The sequence below is a fragment of the Sinohyriopsis cumingii genome, chromosome 9, assembly GCF_028554795.1.
Source record: "Sinohyriopsis cumingii isolate HCF-2022 chromosome 9, ASM2855479v2, whole genome shotgun sequence".
NCBI lineage: Eukaryota > Metazoa > Mollusca > Bivalvia > Unionida > Unionidae > Sinohyriopsis > Sinohyriopsis cumingii.
The window spans coordinates 36,607,792-36,631,049 of NC_142969.1; the positions used below are offsets into that span (position 1 = coordinate 36,607,792).

Here is a 23,258-nt window from a genome sequence, read left to right on the forward strand (position 1 = left end):
TGTAGTTGGTGAACAATACAGACACTTTTCTGCCATTTCCACTGGCATCATCTCATATGATGTTATTTAAAAAAACTTCCTACAACATACTCACAACATATAAAACCTATATGCAAATCTGATGAAAGCTGCTTGTGTTTCTGAAACACATATTCCATACTGGTGGCAAGAATGTCCAAATCTACATTACAAAAATGAAAACATTACCATCCATCTAGGAGTTGCAAATGTATGAAATCCTCTTGTTGGGTAGTTTTACTAACAGGCTTTACAGCAGGGCCTTCCATTAGATTTAAATGTGGCAGGTAAGTTGACAAAGTAGGGTGGGGGGTTGGGGGGACCTACCCCAATGGGGATAATTCATTTTTTTTTTTAAAGTAGCATGGTGTAAAGTAAAAGTAGATGGGCTGATAAGGAATCCACTGAATTTACAGACTAAAGGTTCAGACATTTGTTTTTAAGAGAAAAATGAAAGAAGGAAACAATACAACAGATATTTTAATATGACTTTAATGTTTATTTTCTAGATTTAATTAAGATTATGAATCAGAATCAGTCTCCAACTCCACTGTAAAGTTTATCTATTACTTCTTCTGCTCAGGCACCTGCAAATTAAAACAAAATTGTAATGCTTAAATAAAGTCATATCATCTCAGCACTAGTTACATATGCAGAAGTCATGTTAATCAGCATTATAAAAATGTATGAAATTTTCTTCACTGCACTTGTGCTTCCCTTACTATCGTTAAGCCATGATAAAAGATAACTTTGCACTTACTTGTCATTTCTGGCAAGTGGATGGTGCAATCAATTTGCACAAAGATGAATTTATTTCATCCAAATATTTCATGTGAATAAAAATTCCAAATGGAGGCACTTGTCCGATCAGACAAGATATATGCATATTGTAGTTAGCTGGACTCTAGCTCTGATAGTCCTGGGCAATAGGATAAGCTGATTTTGTTATCAGTTTAGAAATGCATCCGCTTTGCAAATACTATGCTTTAAAAGACGAAACTGAATCCAATATTGATGAAATAAGAGTCATTTGGATTACCTTGTTTTTTATCATTCTGCGTTGGTTGGGTGCATATTTGAGGGTCTCTGATATGGTCTCTTCCATTCCATTTGCCTTTGCTTTGCCATTAGTTTTCAAGCAGGCTTCTGCATGAGTAATACAATGTTTTAAAATAAGTTTCACAACAAAGGATGCATTGCATTTTTCTAAATGCCAGCAATAATCAATGGAATATTTTTAAAACGTACTTTGAAATGTGTCTCAAGTTACTTTATCAATTCATTTAAAAATCTCTGGCAAGTCACATGAAAAACACAATTTAAATCAAGCCATACTTACTTATCAAAGACTTTCTCATTCACATCCTTTACCTCACACAATAAATATCAGCAACACCAACATTAAATTCACACAATCAGTACAAAACCTAGGTGTTACTCTGGACAGTACTCTCACATTGCACCAACATGTCATGAACATATGCAAGGCTGCGTATCTTGAGCTGAGACGCATCAGCTCCATTCTCAGATATCTTTCAGTTGATGCCACTAAAACACTTGTGTGTTCATTACTGCTTTCAAGACTGGACTATGGTAACTCAATTCTGTCTGGTTCATCTTAATATCTACTGCAGAGACTTCAAAAAGTTCAAAACATAGCTGCTTGGATCATACTTAGAGTACCACAATCAGAGCACACCTCCCCGCTGCTCTGTACCCAACACTGGCTATCCATTCGATCCAGAATCAAACACAACATTAGTTCTCTGTGCTACGTTTCACTGACAGACTCTAGTCCAACATACCTATCCGACCTCACCTATGTGTACACACAAGCAAGATACTTACACTCCTCTTCCGACAATCATATACTCATTATTCTCACTATGAAAACAAAGTCACATGGACAGCATTCTTTTGCATACCAGGGCCCAGCAACATGGAATGAATTGCCCACTGAACTTAGACACAAAGACGCAGTGATCCCATTCAAGAGTGCTCTCAAAACTACTTATTCTGACTACAAAAACAAACTTAATGACTTAATAATGTTAACTACCTTAAATATTCTCAGCATGTTTTTTACGTTTTCTAATTTCATGGTGTTTGTTTTTGTAATCATATCATTGTGTATGTTTTTATGTTGTCTAATGTTGCAAAGCGCTTAGAGCTTCTAAAGATTGGGCGCTATACAAAGTCCTCATTATTATTATTATTATATTTAGCTTGGATGAATATTTTTTAAATCAGTGACCATAACTAAAAAATGGGATTTTGTTTTATGATCATAAAAGTATGTTGGACACCATCCATGATGTACAATGCTGTCTGACATTTCTATGCACCTAAGGTTTCCATCTCAAATATTAAAGCAAAATGCATACCGAATTTGACAGATTGATGAAAATAAAAAAAAGCAATGCTTACCATTTGAAAAGAGGCAATTGTCACTAGAATATTCTATTCAAAATGATATTAATTTTGGACACAGGGGATACCACCCCCATGTTTTCCTGACTCGTGATATGTCGGCCTATTCTGTGCACAGCTTTAAAAGATGTAATGTTTATCCATCGAGCTATAGAAATGAAATACATTTACTGTAGACTGTTTCTGTCAGCAGTTAAGTTGAGTAATTAGGTCAGGTTTATAGCTAGTTTACAAAATTCAATGTAGAATGCCAATAAATGACAAGATGTATTTTTGCAAACTAAAGTGATCTTGAAAAAAGATTAGTAAAGTTTAACATTTTATAAAAAATAAGCTATTATGTGGAAAAGAAACAACAATGAAATAGGATGCAATGTGTTTACGTCTAGTTTTGGAAGGTACCGTCTCTAAGGTACCATCATAATTGTACCGTAGTTTAATGGATGGAAAGGCCATTGAAAGGTAAGGGCAGTGCGGAGACCATCGAGTATGTTCCAGAATAGCTGAATCTTTGTAGATACATAGATCCATTCGTAACTTCAGTCCACAAGCGAAACACTGTACTTCGTATCCCAATCCTGACTCGGGTCCGAAGTAGACAAATCCTGTTCTAGCTAAAACATACGAAGAAGGTAATCCTTCCCTATCCGTAGGCCATTTTTGAAACATGTCCAATCGACGGGCACAATCACAATAGTCAGGTAAGAAGACTGGAAAATGGTAGGGTTTGAACTTGGAGTTCTCACTGGATTTCTCACTCGATTCTTGCTGCGGCGAAGTCATCCTTCTGGTGGGTGGCTCTTACAACCAATGTTTTATACCGACATGTCCATACGGCAAAGTAAAGTGGGTGGGAAGCCGCACTCGCTTCTGCTACACGATTTGATAGACTTTTTCCAAGGGTCGACTGACGATGTGGTGTGTGGGTAAACGTACAATCTTGTTGGGTTGATAGGTGGTCACTATCTCTAGACTGCAAGGCTTCTTTCAATATGCCAAAGTTGACCACTCGACTGGTACGATAATTCAGAGTAAGTCCTTTCACTTTACACTTCGTGTGCACTTCACCTTGTTTGGCCCAGTATTCGTAGCCGTAATTTTTGGGACCACCACTAACGAAACTTAGAATCTTGTCATCGGGGTGCTTGTCTGTCCAGGCTCCTAAACGGTCTCCTTCGATGTCAGGGTGCTGTTGACTCGGGTGATCGATATAAATGCAACTGTCCATGTCAAAGTACAAGACACGTTCCCCTAACAGTTCTAAAGCTTCGTACAATTTTAAGCGAGCATGAGCTGTCATGTAAGCTGCAATGATGACATTTCCAAAGGGGTCATCTTCTACAAAGTTCAGATCTTCTTCGTAATTCACCAAGATCAAATCCTCACGAACGACGTCCACGTGTTTCATGAATTTGGCTTTGTCATGAATCATCTGAAAGTAGCGGGAAGGTTCGGTCAAATACTCCGTCTTGGGTAAACACGGTCATTGTGCCATTTTACCCCACAAGCAATTTAACATCACTTTGGCAAACGATCGCCTGCCTTCGTTTTTCTCAATGTGATCTGAAGTAATGCCTTCTTGTGCCCAGAATTTCTCTCTGAATGTCTTTTGGTCTTCGGGAGTGTGACACCAGGACAGATAGCCACTGGCTTCTTGCTCAGTTTCAAAAAGGCATCCACGTAGTCTGCGAAAATGCCTTTCTGCGTGGGGTCACCCTTGTGGAATTATTGTGTCTTGGGAAAGTGGCAAATTTCGTACACTTCTAACAGTTGGTATCCCATGTTCAGAGCTTTGAACAATTCTACGCTGACCCATGTCCCCGTCAAGGCCCGTTCTTCCTGGGTGTGATGACAAGGTTGATCTTGGTTGCACGTTTCAGCACAAGTACGGCACAAAGGAAACATAAGTTTGCCTTGGCAATGGCGAGGTAAGATGGGATGGTATAGGTTCGTGGGAGGCAAAACTTTGCACTTGATCAAGCCTTCGTATTGTCGAATGTTTTTTAGGTCGATGTGTTCGGTGAACAATTGTGGGTGCCCTGCAGGAAAGCAACAATATTTGCACACGTAGGGATACAGTGAACACACGTCCAAGTATATGATTTCTTCTCCTTTCTCTTCGTCAGCTTGGTACAGCAAACAGGTGGCATTGGTCCTTCCTCCGTACAAACTATTACTTGGGTTCAGGGGGTCCATGAACTGGTAACTTTCCATGAGGCGTTTAAACTCGGGATCGGTGTTCAAACGGTGATTGTATTTGTGTTCCCACATTTCCACCACTTGGTATCCTTCCTGTTCTAACTTTAGGCGTGGCTGACAAATGGCCTGGTACAAGTCTTCCATGGTTCGTTGTAAGAACTGATTTTTAGTGCCGCGGTCAGGGTAACAGACGGGACATCCGTGAAATAAGCAACCGTTAAACTCGATCTTGGGGTTTTCTAAGTCCCAGCCATTGACCGAATGCATTCCGATGATCTTTCGCCCTGTCCGTTGCGGGCATGCTGAATCCATTTGTCTTCCTTGTCGCACAAGTAATGCAACCAGCATGGGGCTTTGACCGAGTATTGACGTTTGACATAGTTGGTCGTTTGAGGACTGATGACAGCCACAGTGTTTTCAAGCATGAATTGTTGTCGGTAGACTAAGGAACACGCTTTGGCAATGGTGCAAGCCTCTTTTAAATGATCAACCCCTCCATGTTCCATGAACAGTTCTCGAAATTTTCCACAGCATCGCCGTAAAATGTCCATGTCGGAACGACGATACTTTAGCATTTCTTCCTGAAAGTCGAAAGGGTCGGAGGCGTGAGCCTGGTACCAAGCGTAGAAAGTTTCTCGTTCGGTACGCATGTTGTCAGGGTCGTAATAGTGAGCCTGAGGCAAATGGGGTAGAACGGCGTGTTGATTGGCTTCTGTATTGAAAAAGTGTGGAAAGTACCCTTTAGCCATTTCTGTCATTCCAAACATTTTAGGCATTCGACTCAAAGGCATGGCTAAGTAGCTCATCGAATCTTTAAACTGCACTTGTCCCACTTGCATGAAAATGATTTTGGCTCCGTTCAAAGTGATTTTAGGACGCTCGATGCCACGTTCCGTATAACATCTCAAAAGAAACTGTCCATCATATCCGGAGAAATTGTGAGCCATCACCGTGGCATGACAATGACAATCTCCATAATAATGTTCGATGTCCTCTTGGCTCCACGTCTTGTCGATGGGGTCTAAGACCCATTGTGTGAAATCGGCTAGTGTGTTCGGTCCTTGAAAGATTTTTTCACGCCCTCCAGGAATCTTACTGCAGTGAGGGCAATAACTCAAGATAGGTTCTTGAATCACTTCTCGCACGCTCGATGAGCCACGCAGAAATTAGGAATGTGAATACTGATCTCTTGCATGCATTCGAAATCGAAAAAGATGAAATTGCCTTTCTTCTTCTTGTGACCATCCTCTTTCTCTGGTTGGGATTGGTATTTTTGTATGTAGCATTGGTGTTCCAAGTCCACAATGCAGTGACAAATGTGACATTTTTTCTTTCCTGAACATACGTGTGCCTTGGTACTGTTGATACATAGACCTTGTCCACACATTGGGCACAATCTCAGGAGTTGACAAGCACATTTCTTCTGTGAACCTTGCATCTTCAGATGTTGTTGGTAATAGGCATGGCTGACAAATGTGCGCAGACAAGCAGGACAATGCACTGGTTCTTGCCCTTCGCTCAGACAGGGTTGAGAGGCCAAACATCCTGAGCATTTCGATCCACAATGTTTGTGTTGCTCTCGATTATTATAACCATCATAAGTCACATTTCTCACAGTAATATTTGTATCCCAGGAATCCAGTGATAGTGGTAATGGTATCGAAATGGTCATCGTGATGATAGAGGTGAATGTATTTTCCATCCTTAAAGTCTTTCCCTCGAAACAACAGAGACCCGCGCACTTCTTGAGGGTGCACTTTCAAGGTGTATCGTGGAGCTAGGGCATCTTGCAATTTTTGCATCTCAGGAATGCCACAGGATGTGTCTTTGGACAGGCATGCTTGTTGTAACAGAAGTTCTGCTTCATTTCGTTGTTTGGCTCGGTTCGATTTTCGAATGTTCTCCCAGGCTCTTTTCCATTCTACCGTGTCGTTCTTGTCGGCATAGGTTCATCCCACCACGATGGCTCGGGCTAAACACATGTGGTCTTGAAAATTGTTAATTTGGACAAGACTTGTTTTGGTAATGCGAAGGTTGTTGACCAATAAGGTCTTTCTGCATTGTCCGGTCCCTTGAGGAGGAGAGACGTGGGTCATGTCCAGTGTGGCTTTTCCATCGGTGATGTCAAACTGGTCATTAGATTGTTGCACGTGTTGAATCTTGTCCATGACTTTGGAAGTGGTCAATTCTGCAGGGCTGCTAAACTCGATCCAAACAGGGGATTTCAAGCCGTCATGTTGTATGGAAAGTCTCAAGCGATCATCTTCTTTGGGTTGACATTGTCGCTTGAGTGTGGTGAGCAAAGAATCCCACATGTCGGTGATGAACCCTTTTGCTTTCTCTAACAGTACTTCAGACTTGAAATCTTTAAACTTCACTGTGTATTTGTAAGCCGTAGTTCTAAATTTTCTAGAGGGACGCTTTTCCGTCTCTCGAATGTCATAGTACTTTTCAGGGTTGACTAAGGGTGGTAAACTTTGTTTAGAGGGTTTGGATTCTGGTTCACTCATGTCCTCTTCAAAATCACTGGCATGAATTTGTGCCAAGACTTCAGCCCTAGTACGAGGCGATAGATCACGTTTCTGCCTCTTACTTTCTTCTTCTTTCTTCTCAAATGAATTGGATCATTTCATCTCGATAGCAAAAAGTCAAATGACTAAAGTTTAAACACCATGGATTAATTTATAGTCATAGCAGACCAGCGTATATAAAGGGTATGTGTCTTGTCCTTTCACTATTCATTTCACTCTCAAACTGAGCACAACAATGGAAGAGACTACCAAGATTGAACGTTTCATCAGAGCTTTGCGAGGGGTCATTAGAAAATTCTCTTCAGACCAGCCGAGGGACTACTCTCCTTCCTTTCAAGATAAAAGTCAAGATACTTGCTATATCTGTCAGAAGAAAGGGCATTGGTCTTCAGAGTGTCCAGACCGTCAAAAAAGAAAAAAAAGGGGTTAGAAGAGACAAAAGTCAAGATACCTGTTATTATTGTCAAGAAAAAGGACATTGGTCACCAGACTGCCCAAAAAAGAAACAAGAGGAGTCAGAAGAAGAGAGATTCTTCAGAGGAAGAGGAAGAAGAAGAGGAAGAAAACAGACAGGTGAAGAAAAAGAAACAGGAGAAGAAAAGAAGGGAAGAAAGTGAGGAGGAAGAGGAGGAAAAGACTATGACGGTGAAGAAATTAAAAAAACAGAGAGTGAACAATGAGACAGAATAAGTCTATGAACTTTTTAAAGTGCTCTGTTGTGAATTGTGAATTGTAAATATTTATAAAAGAATAAATTAATTATAAAAGGTAAGTGTCTTTGGGTTTTGATTTTAAAATAAGAACCTACACTCACGCACACTCATACACAGACAGGTACTATTGGGTAAAATGTTTTTTTTTAGTTATTGGCAATTGAAAGCCTATCTCTTTTCGAGAGACGTGGATGGCCCTGAAAAGGGCCTTTTTTGGTGTAAGGGGTGAGTTTAAACAATCAACTTTAACTGTCTTAAGCCTTTGCCATGGCCAAGGCCTACTTCTGGACTGCGTACTGTTGATGATGATTTCGTTGAAATCACTAAGGATGGTGCAGTAGGCGTAGTCACAGGGTTGGAGTGTTTAGCTTGGGAAGGTCGTATTCTCTTCGGCCGTAATAAAGAAGTCTGATACATCTGTTTCAGACTTCTTAACTAAAATGTCTAACAGTACCGTGACCGTTTGATTTTGACACCCTTGTTTCTTTGCTGCTGCGTCCTCTTCTTCTTGTTTTTTTCTTACCTCTTCTTCTTGCTGCTGTTGCTGTAGGAGAAAAGCTTGTTCCGCTTCCTTTTGCTGTTGTATAAATTTCTCCAATTCTTCTTTCTGTCTCTGTCTAAAATTTTCCATGTGCGGTAATGAAGGAGAAGGTGACGAAGGTTCAGGAACAAATTCTTGCAAGGTAAAAAAATCCACAAAATCCCAATTCACCTCTTCTGAAAGTAAGTCTGGGTTCCCTTGGGTAGTCTCCACCATCAGTGCACCCAAACTGATCGTTTTCTGAGTTTCCGTCATGTTGAAAAACTGTCGCTTAGATTGACTACGCACAGGCGCTAGCGAATCTATATAGACTATGTGACGTCACAGACTGCTCTCTTCGGATTGGACGTGGGCTGACTGAATTTTGTAACGCGTGTTTGGATTGGTCAACAAACTCAATCCGTTTCAATCCTTCCTCCCCCTATAAATAAGTACAGTTCACTGCATTCCTTCACCTGTTACTCAGCACCCCAACATGTGGACCGATGTACAATCTTCAACGCTTGTGTCTTCGATGATGTTCCGGACGGACATATCAATGTATGTCCGATCCAACTGGACAGTTATCCACAGGACAGACACCAGCCTGTGGATGCGAAGAATCTTATGTGGAGCATCAAGGATGCCTCAAAAGAGTCTTAATCTATGGTCCTGCAGTCAGGCACAGCCTAAGGTCAAGAAGAAGATGTCACAGATGCCCTTTATGTTAAGGGTATATTAACATAAAACCAAAGGCCCTTTTCAGGGCCATTCCTATCTCTCGAAAAGATCTTGACTTTCAATTGCCTACCCCTTTTTTTATTTTTTTGTTTAAAAAAATAATAAAAAAATAGAGACCCCTCCCTGTTTCAATTTTCGCCTGTTCCATTTTCATAGACCCATCAGGTCGGGACCTTATTAAAATAGGGTCCCGACCCTGTTCCATTTCCCCTAGTCCCAAGACAGTCCCACGATTTATTCCCCATGTTCAATTTCCCTTGTCCCTAGAGTGAATAGTTTTTTTTCTTTCTCCCATGTTAAATTCCCCTTGTCCCTAGAATGGATATTTTTTTTTTTTCTCCCATGTTAAATTACATAGTCCCCAGAGTGGATATACCCTTTTTAACATGGAAGTTCCCTAGTCCCTAGACCGTCCCTATTCACTACTACCATTGTCATTACCAGCCTGAAACCAAATTTAATGCCATTTGTATAAATTCATTTCAAATAAATATTATGATATAGTTGAAGTGTAAAGTCAAGCAAGTATTCTGTTTGCAGATTTTACATTTTAGATATTATAGTAAAGTCATATTTTCTCTTGTTTAGTAAACTTTATTGCAACTGGTTCCAAAATAGTAAATCTTATTTAATGTTCATTCACCAGAATAGGTATTAATACAATCCCGAATTAACTGTATGGTACTAAAATATACCCTGATCTTGTGTGAGATTGTAATATACAGAACTATACCTCAAGACAACAATAATATATTGAATTTATATTGTATCAAGACTGTCATGGTTATGAACTCCAACTTTATTCAGGTTTTTTCATAATAAATGATCATCTTGTGCTATGGTTGAAAAGAAATCAAAGTTCAGTTTAACTCCATTCTCTCCACATTTGTAAGTTGTTAAGAGGCATACTCATCCTCAGTGTTATAGTAAAATGTAATCTTATTTGGATCAATCTTGGTGGTGTAATATATGAATGGAGAAAGAATATTATCATCCAGATTAAAATATGTTTTATTCAGACTCTACTAAAATTTTCAGTTGGATATGGGTTACGGAGCCTGATGTGTACGAACAAAGCAATGTGTACCATGACCTTTTTAATTTAACATTTTAAACTCCTGCAGAAGAAAGAGATTTTTTAGATCCATTAATCTGTATTAACAAAAACATTTCTTCAGTATGATTTTCAATTACTTAGTATTGACAAAACTCATATTTTAAAGTTGTTGTTTTTTTGTGTTTGGTTTGGCCTTTTATGGTAAACCAACACAAGTAAGTTATTTAGTGCCAAGGCACTTTAAGTATAGTGCCTTGCCCAAGGACACACCATGGTAGCTAACCCAGGTTGGTCTGATGGTAGAATTTGAACCTACCTTATTTCACAGGTCCAGAAAGCTAACCACTGAGCCACTACAGCTCCCCATCTTATAGTGGAATGCTGGTATACTTTATGATCAAGAAGGATGGGTTGGGGTATGCATGTTGCATCTGAAAAAAGTGATGGAATTTTTGTTTACATAATATTTTAGTCATACAATATGAATCATTTTCTATAGATTTAAGATGTATCAGATCAAGTTAAGAAAAATCATATATTCTGTTTCCTGGGAATGTACTAAAATTCACTGTTATTGTTTGATTTTTTGGTAGTAAGCTTACTTGGTATTTTTTTCTTTTTAACTTGAATACCTAATTTGTTAACATCCTATTCTAAATCTTCAGAGTTCTGTCTATTAAGTGACAACTGTTGATACATGTAGGGAAGTTTTTGTTTATATCTTTTGATTTTTGTGATTCTGGAAGTTGCAGTATTTGTTGTTGTATTATAACCATTTCAGTAATTTAATGAATGCAGAGTATACTGCTCTATAAATGAAATTTAAGTGAAAATAATGTAAAAGTATGTTTCACTGCAAATATAAATTGTTTAAAATAATATATCATTTATCATATGACTATTCAATTGTGGTAACTAGTATTCCATCCAATATCTATATATTAAAATATGTCTTTTCATACAGCTGGTGATCATTTAGATACAAGTCCAATTGAACATAATCAAATTATCAATGCAGGTGTTTTTATTAGTAGTAGTATTGCAAGTATAAGTGTTAGAATTAAGATTTCATATACAGGTATGATAAGTGTATCATAATGTTTAAATGATGCTCCTTGTTACAACATAAAATATGTTCATTGAAACAAATGGTTCACTGGTAAATTGGCAGCAAAGGTCTTCACTGAATTATGTTGCATAAACTATTTTACAATAAAACATATATGATGCATCTCAATTATGATGAATGTGAGGAGGAGGATTAATAATAATGCAATTTAAGTTATCTTCATAACATAAGTTCTAGCAGATGTGTAATTTTTATGTGGTTCATCATCAGTTTGAAACTGGTCTGTGATTTCTGGATCTGGACATACCTGGTCCCCTGCTGTTGTGCTGCTATGGTCTTTACAGTTCATTAGGATATCAGTTACACTTGGTTTACATTTAGAACCCCATGGGATGGAATGCCCAGTTTGAAACTGAGAGAATGGTTAATTATCCATAATATAACTCCTGCAGTTATTATTAGGTTTGATATCAAGGTCTTTCTTTAAAAGCTTTTCAACTCAGGTTCTGTTCTACCATACAGATAAATAAAGTCAAATTCAAGGCTTTCAGATTTGTCCAGTTTGTTTCATGTGTTGCGGCAGACAGACTGTATATTGCCACTGTACCATATAAATATCAGTGCTTAGTCTGCTCTCAGTTGCTGTGGTTTGATTAGTTACAAGTGTCATCACATGTGACTAATTATTGACCAATGTAATGAAACTTGTATAATTAGAAGGCTGTATTTAAAAACTCTAAAGATCTTAAAAAGAAAATTGGATCGGGGTAAGTAAAACCTTTTACTTTGACCATTTGGCTAGAAAATAATTTTCAATAAGTTTAAATTGGATAATAGTAATATAATAATTAATTACACAAATCAGAATAAAAGCTATTTGCATATCCCCTTACAGCTGTTGCTTTTTCATAGTACTAAGTAGAATAAAGTATAGTTAAGACAGATAGCTTTAAGCTAGAATTAAACTCAAATAAATTGCAAGAAATCAAAACAAACCCAGGATTAAAACTAAAGAAATATCCCGTCATATATACCTTACATCAAATAAAGAAACTCAAGATGGATAACAGCAAAATTAATGTCACATCATCAAATAGTTATCTCAGCTGCCTGGTCAACCTAAAGGCAGATAAACTAAGGCAAACTTACTCCGAAGCAGTCTCATCCCCCCTAAGAGAAAAACGACAGATACAGTTCTTAACGCCAATTTTCAACTCGACCCCAACTGACTCGATGAGTAGACTCTACCTGTCACCAAGCGTAAACGAGAATGTGGACAATCTACCGAGTAACCGCAAAACTACATCCGACATGAGTACCCAAACTGAGGAACAATACTCAACAAGCACAAAAACAACCCAGACCACGCTAGTTAAAAACACTAGCAGCCAGGGGACTCAAACTGAGAACCTACTAGATGAAACAGAACGCCCTCACCCTACCACAAATAAAGCAGTCACACACGACTCAACAAAAGGTAAGAATAATAGGAAAACCAAATCCCAAATACCAGTTAGAAAGAATAAGGAACACACTAACTGTCAGAATACAAGACCCAGCAAGCCGGTTATGGACAACGAAACAAAGTCAGCTAAAGAGACAAACACCAGGGGAAAAAAGACCAGTCTGCAAAATATCCAAAACAAGAAACACCCCGCTGAACTGACTCTCTTCGTCAAGGGAGTAAATTCCAAAATAACGAAGTTAGCCTTTAAAACCATAGCATGGCAATTGAACAAACATCACCAAGGAGAATTCACGCTTAAAAGCACTAGAGACGACTTGCTGATAATCAAATGCACCACTGAACAACAGATTGCCAAATATATGGAAATTGAAAGAATAGACCAAATAAATGTTCAGGTCACTAGACACAACAGAACAAAACAACACATAGACCCAAACCCCCCAAAAACACACAACAAAGGAGTCATATACGTATCAACTCAAAATAAAACCAATGAAATAGTAGACTACATAAGGAGTAAAGGACAGGAAGTAGAGAAAGCAATCCGCCTAAAAACAAGAAGGGGAAAGGATAGCACTGCAGTGGTACTCTTTTTTAAGGGCGCCACCCCAGAAACTATCAAAATAGCCGAAAAACTCGAGGCTAAAAAAATTTTTGCTTTCAAAAACAAACCACGGTTCTGTGGCAACTGCAAAAATTGGGGGCATTACTCTAAGAGTTGCGGAAACCTATTCCGGTGCAATCAATGTGGTCTTCACCACCCAGACCGGAAAACATGTAGCGCCACCAATCAGCACTGCGCTAACTGTAGTGGTAACCACAAACCAAACCACGCAGAATGCCCCAGGGCTCTTAGAGAAGCCCTAATAGTCGAATATATGATCTCCCATGGGGTAAACTATAAGCAGGCCAAAACAAAAATCAGGATACCAAAAACAAAATAAATAGGTAGCACCCTCACTGGTAGGAAACACGCATAAAACGAAAACAACAGTAAATTAAACAAACTATTAAGACTTTTTGCACTAGAGATGGATTCCAGAGCAGAAATCAAAATATGGCAATGGAATGCACGCGGCCTTAGGGCCCACGCTGACCAACTAAATAACAAAATACTTGAACAGGAAAGAAAACCAGATGTTATATGCATACAGGAAACCCACCTAAATGATACCTCACGTATCCCAAACATCATAGGCTACAACACCAAATACCTAAAGCATCGATCCCCCACAGCAAGAGGAGGGGGGTTAGCAACCTTTGTTAGAAATGGAATTACATCAGAAATGCATAAATTAACAGATAGTAGACCGCCCAATGACTTCGAAATACAGATAGTCAAAATAACCGCTCAAACTAAGCAGGTACTAATCGTTAACCTCTATGAAACAAATGAGCAGCGCAATTTAAGTGCAGACGAAACAATCAAAATGATTAAAGACTGTGGAGAATGGGTGGTAATATGTGGGGACTTCAATGCGCACAATGAACTATGGGGGAGTCAAAAGACGGACATTAAAGGAAAAATTGTAGAAAAATGGGCACAAAAATGCAACTTAGTTTTTCTAAACAACGGAATGCACACCCGGATAGATGACAGAACAGGCCACACATCAGCAATAGACCTATCTCTATGCACACCAAGATTAACAGGCATTTCTGATTGGCAAGTTGATGAAAGCGACCCTATGGGAAGTGACCATTACCTTATAAATATAGAAATACAAATTAGAATACCTCAAAATAAAGCGTCCTTCACACCAAGATGGAAATACGAACAGGCCAACTGGATTAGGTTCAAACAGATAGGTGACTCAATCGACCCAGAAACCATATATCACCGGGACATTGACACCTTTAATGACAAATTAATAGAAACCATTAACACAATGGCCCAAGAAACAATTCCTAAAACTAAAGGAGTAGCACCCAAACCCACGGTGCCCTGGTGGAATAATGAATGTAAAATAGCAATTAAAGAGAAAAAAAGAGCTCTAAACAAATTCAAAAGAACTAAAAATAATAGGGACTTTAACTACTACAAGAAAAAGGAAAAAACTGCCAAACAAACTATTATGATAGCTAAACAAAACTCATGGAGAGAATTCTGCTCAAAACTAGATATTAACACAAAATCGAAGGAGGTGTGGCAAAGAATTAAAAAAATGAGAGGCAAAACTAAATCAATAACCCCCAACATACCTGGACAAAACAACAAACATAAGGCAGAATTATTCGCAAACTATTTCGCCAACATGTGTAGCAATACCAACTTAGAGGATAAGTTTAAAAATCATAAAAGGCAATTTGAGGAAAGCAACTCTGACAACATAAAGGAAGCAGGAAATAATGACGGCCCACTAAACCTTCCGTTTACAGAAGCCGAATGAAGAAAGGCCCTCGCCGGCAAAAAGACCACATCCCCCGGGGAGGATACTTTGGGGTATGAAATGTACAAGAACCTACCCAAAAAACTTGTCACAATTGCACTTAACCTCATTAATAAAATATGGGAAACCGGTACCATACCTATAAGATGGAAAAAGGCAGTAGTGGTCCCGATTCTTAAGCCTGGAAAACCCTCAAGCGATATAAAATCATACAGGCCCATATCACTAACAGACAATATATGTAAAATAATGGAAACTATGGTAAACAACAGGCTGAAATACCATTTAGAAAGCAAAGGACTACTAGCTAATACACAGAGCGGGTTTCGCAACTACCGAAGCACAATAGACCAACTCATGAGACTAGAAACCGCTGTCAAATTAGCATCTAGAGAAAAATTTTAAAAATCCAGATATGTTACAGCCATCTTCTTAGACATGGAAAAAGCATATGATCTAATGTGGACTAAGGGACTGATAAGTAAACTTAAACCATACGGAATAACTGGCAATATATACAAATTTATTGCTAACTTCCTAACCGATAGAAAGATACAAGTCAGACTAGGACAAGACTACTCCGAACGATACAAACTGGAAAATGGCACGCCACAATGAAGCGTAATCAGCCCAACTTTATTTAATATAATGATAAACGACCTGGAAACAGCGGTAAAACCCAACCACCTTGACTTATCCCAATTCGCCGATGACAGCGCCGTATGGAAAACTGGCAACCCAGCCAGCAGAGAAACGACCAAGCACTTACAAAAAGGACTAAACGATATAGGAAATTGGACAGATAAATGGGGATTTAAATTGTCACCTCTAAAAACAGTAGGCATAGTTTTCAATCCGGGAGGTGGCCACCCCCCACCCACTCCAAACTTAACCCTAAAGGGGGTACCCATCAAATTCGAAAAACAAGCGACACTCTTAGGTATGGTATTCGACCACGAACTCACGTGGGCAGCTCATATCCAAGAACTCGTAACGAAGTGCAAACGAGACATCAACCTCCACAGAAACCTCAGAGGGGTGAATTGGGGGGTTGATCAAAAAACACTCGTTACCCTATATAGAGCACTTATAAGAGCAAAATTGGACTACGGTTGCCAGGTATATGGAGCGGCGAACGCCACGTTACTAAAGAAACTAGACACAGTCCAATCAAAAGCGCTAAGGGTATGCACTGGCGTCCTAAATGGTACCCCCACACAAGATATCTTAATAATAGTAGGAGAACCCCCGCTAGACCTAAGGCGGAAGGAATTGATGCTGCGATACTCGACTCGAATATCAATACACCAACCCAACCACCTCACGCTACAAGCCCTCTTAGCATGCGACAAACCATTCGATACAAAAGGAAAAAATAAAAAAATACCTAGTGGGAAAATAATTATAGAATTAAAAAGGAAATTTCAAATCGCAAATATCAACCCAGAAAAAATAAGGTACTACCCAGACCCCCCGTGGACCTGTCCCACACCACAAATAGATCTTAGCTTACGTAAACTAGGACAAAAACAAAATGACCCGACAGGACTAAGAGCATCAATACTAACGTACATTGACAACGAATACGAGACATACACGCAAATCTTCGCAGATGGATCAAAAACCAAAAATCCAAATAAAACTGCAGCAGGGATAGTGATCCCAAAATTAGATGTCGCCGTTGGAAAAAGACTCCCAGACCAATGCGCTATATACACGGTAGAATTCATGGCAATACTAATGGCATTAACATACGTCAAAACATACCCCACAACTAAGGCAGTCATTCTAAGCGACTCTTACAGTATACTACAATCGTTAGCAACAGACCAATCCAAGAGCAGACCTAATATGATTAATCATGCAAGATCGCTACTTAAAGAGATTGAAAAAAACAACAAACACGTTGAATTCGTATGGATACCCTCTCACATCCATAATCCCAGGCAATGACAAAGCAGATGCAGAAGCAAAAAACGCCACAAACGAACTAAAAGCCCAAAATATAGCATACAGCGTCACTGAAATCAATAACATGGGACAAGATCAATGACATGTGGCAAGAGCTATGGGAAAAATCGGATGCAAACAGTCTAATACACACGATGATGAAAAAAGTAAGTAGAAAAGTCGAAAGTCCGACCTTCAAAAATCCATACGATATAACAATAATAAATAGAATAAGAACAGGTAAAACACTATTGGCAGGATGCGCAGGGAAACACATAAAAAGGGGACCAACCGAAAACTGCCCCTACTGCCCAACTCCAGAAACAATCGCACACTTAATAAATATATGCCCCAAATACAACCAGGAAAGGGCCGAACTAAAATCTCAACAGGAACAAATAGGAGAACGGTGGAATACCCGGAGTTACTTGTGGCAAAAAACAATAACATAGGAATGACCTATAATAACATCATGACATTCATTAACAAAATAGGCAAAAGGGGACAAATCTAAACCGAATGAAGGGTTGGGTATAAAGAGAGACCATGTAAAGAAATTAAAACCAATAAACCTAAAAGATCGAACCAAAAAAGAAAAAAACCAATCAAAATATTACAAATCACTGTTTGGGAATTGTGACGGCCGGCTCGGGCTAGTGGGTTCACAGACTGACACCGCCGCTCATAACCCGAACAATAAAAACCAGATAAGGACAAAATATTACAAAATCACTGTTTCGGAATTATAACGGCATGCTAGGTCCCGTAGGATCAAAAAAAAATAAAAAAAATATAAAAAAATAAAAATATAAAAAATATACATTAAAATAAATCACAAATAGCTAAGCTAAACAAAAATAACAGGTAAATAGCCAAGTGGTCAAAGCGAAGGGAAACAAAGGCAATCAAACCACCTCCCTCGAAGAAAACATCTCACGGCGAACATGGCAGTATCAAAAGGACGAGAAGACCAAAATAGAAACGGACACGGGATAAGGCAGAAAGAGCTGAAATAAAGAAGAGCAGGAAAAGGCACAGGATGAAGTTAAACGTCCTAAGGCAGTAAAAGAAGAAAGAACAGGACACTTGCAGACCTTGGGGAATGAAGGCAGAAACAATGAAAAGAGTATGCCTCAAATAATCAAACCACCCCCACCCCCCAGTATGAAAAGAATTGCCTTCCCGAAATCAAACAAAAGAAATAAGGCCACCCCCCCCCACATCTACTTATAAGTGTGAATGAGAAAGTGAGCGTGAATGTGTGTTGTCGGGATATGTGGGAAAAGCAGAAAAACGAACAAAAATGTCTATAGCCATCACACAAATATAGCATACACACTCCCTACCCACCTTTTTTTTCTTTTCTTTTCTTTTTTTTTTTCTTTTTTACAAACAAATTTTACCACATAGGGCTTTCATTCTGACCCACGAAAGCCCTCTTTTGACCAACAACTTACTGGCCCTGAAACACACTGATTGGTTTAAAGCCACACGTACGAAATACTTAACCAAATTGAGATCTCCAAAACAAAATAAAGGGCTACTAAAAGCCTACTAGATGTGAAAAAATTTTCGGAAAATTCAAGTACGCAAAGTACACAAAATTTAATAGACCTTACAAAAGATAGGAAAATTCACAACTCAGGAATATCTGAAGCGTATGTGACAATCACATGTTTGGCAAGATAGTACAGGAATAGCCCAATAAATATAGGGAACTGGGCATTGATTGCAACGAAAATTTCATAATACTGCTGCTGGTGTGCTTCGGTTACTGCCTGAAATGAGAGAGGAAGGAGATGCAGGATGCAGAAACAGACCACCAACGGAGTACAACGATGGAGAAGGTTGCAGCGATGAGAGCCTGGGCGGGACCTTTTGGGGCACCTGGGCTTCGGCTTGCTTGCTTGGGGGCATTGTATAAGTTAATCGCTAAATTCAAAAAGTACACAAACGTGTACAAACTAAACAGTCGCACATACCGAAAGGTGCACGTGACTTTAATCCAATGAATGAATGAAATGTGTGCTAGAGGGTAGGGTTAGCAGTTATACTCCCAATTATGTTTGTGATGAGCAAAAGCAGCTGCACAAATTTGAGCTTTTAGTTTGGTTCTGGTAGGGTCAAAGGATGCAGGTACATTTTACATTCATTTTTTACTAGAAATAGCTATTTTCAATATTTTTCTGTGACAAGGCAACTAAAAGAATCAGTATGTGCCTTATGCATGAATAAAGTTCACTAGTACTATAACAAATTAGCATACTTTTCATCACCCCTCTACCATCAAGATTTTTTTATATTTACCTCTGTAGCAGACACAAATAAAAGTCGGCAGCTCATTTGCAGACTAAGTTACGCATATGATCTCCAATGCTCATCTAACTGTGACAGGCAGTCACCAACAAGCCAACCTATTTCCATGCCTAACTCAAAGTAAATCTGAACCACATTATAGATTTAGCTTATGTGTAAATTTATAAATGCTAGGCTTGTGATAATTAGGTTCATGCCTTCTACCTTAAAAATTAGAGGGATGTCAAAATACGAAACTATCCAGTGAGACCTATGATGTTAATTTTAATCCCTATGGGATTTGTGACATAAAAAACCCAAATGCTTTATGTATTAAAAGGTAACTAATGGGGGCAGGATCTGCAGTGAATCAATGGTTAGTATGCTAGACTCCTGATAAAAATGTTTGTGTTAAAATCCTGTTATCAAGTCAACCAGGTTACCTACTGCAATGTACCCTTGCCTTACTCCAATTCCCTCAGTACTCAGTAAACAACTAGTGTTGCTGTACATAACAAAACCAGTCCATATTGATTTTACATATTTTACTAAATCCTGACAAAAATAATTCTCTAAATAAAGAATGATTAATATGTGATGGTCTCACATGTAATCAAACTCTTCCAAGCTTTTAATGATATGAACCGATTTATCAATGTTTATCAAATTTGCATGAAAAACTATTTCTTATTTGTCATCAAATATGTTCAATGTTTTGATCATATAAGCATTTCTGCTACATTAGATCAAAATAATCTTTTTGTCAGAAATAGAGCCCTTATAGTATTTGCAAGGTCAACCAATCAGATGCAGAATTTGAGTTTAATATGAATGAATATTTTTTTTACAAAATTGCTCTTTTGCTATATCTTGATGAGATAAATCTATTCACCAAGTCTGATGAAATTAATGAGAAATAGTTTTAAGAGCAGTAGCAAGAATGGCTAGTGAGATGTAGAACCACCACATTATATGCATAGATTTTGCTTATAGCCTCAGACATACAAGCAAATAATTAAACAAGTCAGATCTAAATTGGATCATAAACACTGTTGTGCAAATCATAAGAAACTGTGCCAATCAGATGCAAGGTCACTTCACTACCATACCTTTATCACACTCATAATAAGCATCATTGTGAAACTTGACTCTATAAGCCCAATGGCCAAGCATGATCAAACTTGAATCAGCAGTAGTGGTTATAACCTCATGTATTTGTATGCATCTTCACTTCTTCAATCTAGATCTCATTTATATAAGCATGTATTCTACGTTTAGTAAAAACTGCACTACATGTATAAATATTGCATGCGGTGGTAACATACTCAGATGAAAGATCACCTTATTATTATTAATGGTTAACACTCATCAAACTTCAAGGACAACTTAATGATTTTAGCCTATATTGTGGAAGTATGGCTTTTAGGCTGGTTAAAAAACTCAACTAATCTTATACATGATCACATGTATATACTTGGATTTTGCTCATTATTAGATTTATCCAAGATGTTGATTTAAGCCCAAAACCAAGTTTTATATAAACAAATTGATCAGAACTATGGACTCCAAAGTAGCTAATTTCTTACTGTTGAAAGACAGAAGGGGATGTGAAATAAATAACACACTCTGGACCATTACATAAACCCACTTAGCCTTTTGACCAGTTGAGATAAAATATCAACAATAATGTTAAATAAGATTGATAAATTATGTTTTCTCACATTACCTCTAGCCCTTTTCAACATGGATGGTATTTTTCTTCCACATATGTCAGCTCTTAATTAGTGGCCCTTTCCCATCATGAATGTTGTAGGTGAAACTCTCAGAATTAGGCTTTTTAATTTATATCTGTAGAAGAAAAAAACTATTGGTCTGCATATATCAATGTCACCATTTCTGTATTAGATTAAAATACCATATGTGTGTGTGTGTGTGTGTGTGTGTGTTAATTTTAGAATTTAAGCAAACTTGTCTCCATGTGTTTATTTTAAAACTGATGATGATAACACATAACAGGTTCAATGGATAAAATGTTATTTCTTACTTCTTACAACTGCTCATTATATCTGAATTTACATTCAATGTTTGTTTTAATTAACATATTTGGGATATTGGGCAAATTATTTATTTTGTAGTTTATCATTATATCATTTACCAGTCTTTTATCATTCAAATATGTAATATAGTACCATTATACTGACTTCATATTCTATATGATATCCCAGCAATACATATTAAGCAGATAAGTGCAAATAAAAATGTTCAGAATGTAAAATCTACTCCAAGCTCAAAGAAGATCAGCAAAAGATAATATCCAACAAATTACCAAACAAAAAGCGAAGTTAACGCAGTTACCTTTATTATGACGTCTCCAACACCAACGGTACTGTACAGCTACGTCTTCTGAGTTTTACCGTCATCTTGTCTTTCAAACCAGAATTAATTTCTTGAGCTCTTACAAAATGAAGAAACTTTTAAATACTATAATTTAAGCAGCTTCTTTACATGCCATCAGATAAATTATGGCACAGTGTTATGTCTGTCAGCAAAACGCAACTTCACATTTGGACGGCGCGCTGTGTGGGCATCGCCGACACAGCAACTGACATGAATTCTCTATTAGCAGACAATGATTCGGAATAAATCCTTCGCAAATCTAACATTCTCGATTTTTCATAGTTCCACTTTTCATTGTTGCATCTGTTTGATTGTACAATTGCTAATGATGTTCAATGAATCAACTTCAATTCATCTGCTGTCTGAAATCCCGGTTCAGTTGGTATTTTCTTCCGCGCATGATGCCGTGTAAATAAAAGATACGGTCGACATTCAAAGTGGTTTAGGTTAATTTATTATTTTTCTTTATTAAGGTCATTTGCAGAAAGTGTTTCGCTAGGGTGAGAAAAAAAATATAACAAAAAGAAAACTTTCTTTTCCAACGCTAATACTGTATATATTTCAATTTGTGATTGATGCTATAAATAAAAAAAAATGATAATAAAGCATTTTAGCCCGTGGCTTCGGCACGGCACTCGTTTTTGTGGGTTTTTTAAAATGTTGTTAGTGTTGTTTTGGGGTTGTTTTTTGTGTGTGTACCACACTAAAAAACATACCAGGTATTAGGCCTAACGTAGGAAAAGAAATTATCCTCTATTTATTACTATTCTTACTGTCAAATGACGCAAAAGTGATCAAATTGCTATTAAGATTTTGTTTTGTATAACACTTACCGCTCGTTTTCCTCGAGATAAAGCAGCCACTTCAAAATGATTATAAAATCTGTGACAGATGAAAAACGTGGTTTAAATAATTCGTAATCGCCTGCCTTAAAATACTGTAGGAATTTGCTAATGTATTTCATGGCCCTCGTTTGAATAGATACCAACGATCATGTATATCGACCAAATTTTGTATATTCCTGCCCACAATCATGTATTTTGTATTAAACCGTATATTACACGAGCGCTCTGTGGCAAACTCGGTGAGGGGGGGGGGGGTCTCTATTATACCCAGAGGCGTAGCTATGATATCACTGGTCAACAGTGAAATCATTACTGACTTGAAAAGGCCCTAATCTGTAGTATTTTGGTGTGCCGAACACGAATATAACCGTGAAAAATTTGTATTGGCTCTCGTTTTGAAGATATTCATATACCTCATTTTCTATGTTTCACTGTGTAAATTTCTCCAGTAGGACTGCAGCAACATCCGGAATAATGATGTAACATTGCATAATACCATCATGCTCACATCATCCACAGTTGATTGCATCATTTTCTGATGCAATGCAATACTAATGCCATGCGGCTGCTGAAGTAAGTTGACGTCAGCAGTGTACTATACATGTGTAGGCCTATTATACTAATGCCAGGCGGCT

The 23,258-nt window shown here is 38.0% G+C and overlaps 1 long non-coding RNA gene across 1 annotated transcript; it reads right to left on the reverse strand.

Annotated features, from left to right (window-relative positions):
- Positions 1–494: 494 nt before the first annotated feature.
- On the reverse strand, positions 495–22,592 carry LOC149791555 (uncharacterized). Its single transcript, XR_016423187.1, has 5 exons — positions 21,737–22,592; positions 21,108–21,229; positions 10,526–10,640; positions 1,058–1,164; positions 495–605 (listed from the first exon to the last, which is right to left on the reverse strand). It is a non-coding gene; the product is annotated as an uncharacterized LOC149791555 (long non-coding RNA).
- Between the last annotated feature and the right edge of the window lie 666 nt (positions 22,593–23,258).